The 3,265-nt window shown below is 38.6% G+C and overlaps 1 long non-coding RNA gene across 1 annotated transcript; it reads right to left on the reverse strand.

The window, feature by feature from the left end:
- Positions 1–323: 323 nt before the first annotated feature.
- On the reverse strand, positions 324–3,059 carry LOC150034146 (uncharacterized). The gene is made up of 2 exons (XR_016532347.1): positions 2,651–3,059; positions 324–2,146 (listed from the first exon to the last, which is right to left on the reverse strand). It is a non-coding gene; the product is annotated as an uncharacterized LOC150034146 (long non-coding RNA).
- Between the last annotated feature and the right edge of the window lie 206 nt (positions 3,060–3,265).

Consider the following 3,265-nt stretch of genomic DNA (forward strand, 5'->3'; position numbering starts at 1 on the left):
TAGTGAAGCCAAAACTCATCATATTGACGAATTCTACAAATAAAGAGGATGATCAAAGCCATGATGAAATAAGAGCCTCTAAAATTTAAGTATAGAAGCTCTTCATCGCAAGAGCCTAAACTGCATGGTGCTCTTGGCCCGCATGAGCTTAAAAGGTGAATGGCCGAGAAAAATCTCTTTATTGAACTACGTTATGACTTGATTCCTATCATTGTTAAGGGTATGTAGGCAACTTAAAAGAAACTTCAAGTTCAGTTCACCAAAAAAAAAACATTTGAACTACGTCATGACTTGATCTCTTTCTTCAAAGGTAGGCAGACGACTTAAAGAGATTTAAGTTTAGTCCATAAAAAAGGTACCACAATCACCCTACGTATGACGCTATACAACAGATTGAAGATGTTCATCCTTGTTAGGGGAAACACAACAAATTGAAGATATTCGTCCATTTAAGAAGCTAACACAGTAAAAAAAAGCACACACTTGGAATGGCGCTTTGCTTCCTCTTCGAAGTCAAATTTGGAGGCTTCACCACTTCCTCTTTGAAGTCAAATTTGGATGTTTCGTTTCTTCCTCTTTGAAGTCAAGTTTGGAGGCTTTACCACTTCCTCTTTAAAGTCAAGTTTGGATGCTTCGTTTCTTCCTCTTCGAAGTTCAAGTTTGGTACGACTTCCCTACTTCCCCTAAAAAAATATTATTCCCTGCAGCTTCGCTTCTTCTCCAAAAGTTATTGCAGTTCTACTTCCTCTATAAAGATGTTGCATTACTGTTTCTTCATCTCCAAATTCGAGGATCGGGCTACTGCTTTGATGGTTGCAACGCTGTTTCTCCATCTCCAAATTTGATGGTTGCACTGCTACTTCCCTGTCTCCAAGTTCAAGGGTTGCACTATTGATTCTACAACTCTAACTTCGATGGTTACATTGATGCCTCTCCATCTCCAAATTCAATGGTTGCACTATTGCTTCTCTGTCTCCAAGTTCAAGGGTTGGATTGCATGCCCCTCCATCTTCAAGTTCAGAGACTTTGTCAATGTTCCTTCATCTTCAAGTTTAGAAGCTTCGTCGATTTCCCTCTATCTTCAATTTCATAGGCTTCTTTGATGCCTATCTACAAATTCGAAGGCTTCGTTGATGCTCCTCCATCTTCAAGTGCAGAGGCTCCATCGATGCTTCTCCATCTTCAAGTTCAGAGGTTTCATCGATTCTCCATCTTCATGCTCAAGTTTGGAGGCTTTTCAATGCCATCTTCATGCTCAAAGTCGCAAAGTCAAGCCTACTGCCAAAGATTCATTGGTGCTTCATCAAACTCAAATGCGGAGCATTCGCCGGTGCTTCATCAAACTCAAATGTGGAGCATTCGCTGGTGCTTCATCAAACTTAAATGCGGAGCATTCGCCGGTGCTTCATCAAACTCAAATGCGAAGCATTCGTTGGTGCTTCATCAAACTCAAATGTGGAGCATTCGCTGGTGCTTCATCAAACTTAAATGCGGAGCAGTCAAAGATACTTCGTCAAACTTAATTGTGAAGCATTCGTTGATACTTCGTCAAACTTAGTTGTGAAGCATTCAAGTCAAGTGCGCATTCAAGTCAAGTGCGGCTTCGCTTCATCTTCACAAGTCAAGTGCGGCTTCGCTTCATCTTCACAAGTCAAGTGCGGCGTCGCTTCATCTTCACAAGTCAAGTGCGGCGTCGCTTCATCTTCACAAGTCGTGCGGCGTCGCTTCATCTTCACAACTCAAGTGCGGCGTCGCTTCATCTTCACAAGTCAAGTGCGGCGTCGCTTCATCTTCACAAGTCAAGTGCGGCGTCACTTCATCTTCACAACTCAAGTGCGGCGTCGCTTCATCTTCACAACTCAAGTGCGGCGTCGCTTCATCTTCACAATTCAAGTGCGGCGCCGCTTCATCTTCACAATTCAAGTACGACTTCGCTCAAGTTCGGTGCATTTCACCTCCCCAAAATTCAAATGTAACTTCACTTCATCACCAAAATTCAAGTGCGGCTTTCGCTCAAGTTTTGTGCACTCCACCTCCACCTCTAAAGTCTGGTGTAGTTGGTTTCGATTCATCCTCACAATAGCTCATCCTCAAGCTTTGTTCGATGTTGCCACCTCATTTACTTTTCACCCTAATAGTTTAACTCCTGTAAAAAAAAGTGAGGGCAAGTTGTTAAAAAAATGGTGAACTAAAAAAATTAAACATAAAAAAGGAGAGGGCAAAATTACAAAAAAAAAAAAAAATGTTAGATTCAATTCATTGTCTAAATTTGACTTGTTTCTAGAAGAGAAAAAACAAAAAGTGGAAACAGAGTTAAAAAAAGAAAAAGAAAAAGAAAAAGAAAAAGAAACAAAAAGAAAAGAAAAGGGAAAGGGAAAAGAAAATAAGAAAATAAGAAAATAAAAGAGGAAAAGAAGAAAATAAAAGAAAAAGAATGAAAAAAAGAAAAATAGGAAAAAGAAAAGTAAAAGAAAAGAGAAAAAATGAAAAAAAATTATTAAAAAAGAAAAGAAAAGAGTAATATGAACAAAAAAAAATGTGAAACAAGAACCAAAAAAACGAAAGAAAAAAAGTGTATAAAGAAAGGAAATTAAGAAGAAAAAAAACTAAAAAAAGTACAAAAAAATTTGGTCAAAAGATAAAACCAAACCTTTAATAAAAAAAAAAACTAAATCTTTCTTCTTCTTCTACACATCTGTCGCCCCTAAAATTTATCTCACTTCCCACTAAATCTCTCTCTACTATGTCACTCCCTCCCAAGCTCATGTCAGCAGACCCTATCCTTTTCTCAAGCGAATCCACACCATCACCATCCGCGGCGGGTGGCTTCCATCTCCACGGTGCTAGACTACAGTGACTTTGCAAACAATGATGGTAAAAGAATCTGCAAGAAAAAATGTTGAAAGCCAAGGAAAACAAGGAAGAAGAAAGAAAGATTAAGAAAAGATCTTCATAAAAGGACGAAATTAAAAAGGAAAAAAAAAACTTTATTCTCTTCCTCTCTCACACATCATCTCAGCACCATGAGAAATTGGCCGTAAAAAAAATCTAATAGAAGCAAAAGTTGATGTTGTCGATGACCACACATCAAGTGCAACGTAATGCTGATGGGTCCCGAAGGAAATGATCAACCACAAAAGTCTTGGAAAAAGGTGAGGAAAACAGAAAGATTGAAAACATGCTGAAGAAATTAGAAAAGAAAAAAAGAAGAAAAAAAAGAAGATCAGTCACGAGAGAGCGCTCTGTTTCCATTGACTTGGCGAAG

This window comes from Benincasa hispida, chromosome 9, assembly GCF_027475165.1.
Source record: "Benincasa hispida cultivar pf3 chromosome 9, pf3_genome.v1.1, whole genome shotgun sequence".
Lineage (NCBI taxonomy): Eukaryota > Viridiplantae > Streptophyta > Magnoliopsida > Cucurbitales > Cucurbitaceae > Benincasa > Benincasa hispida.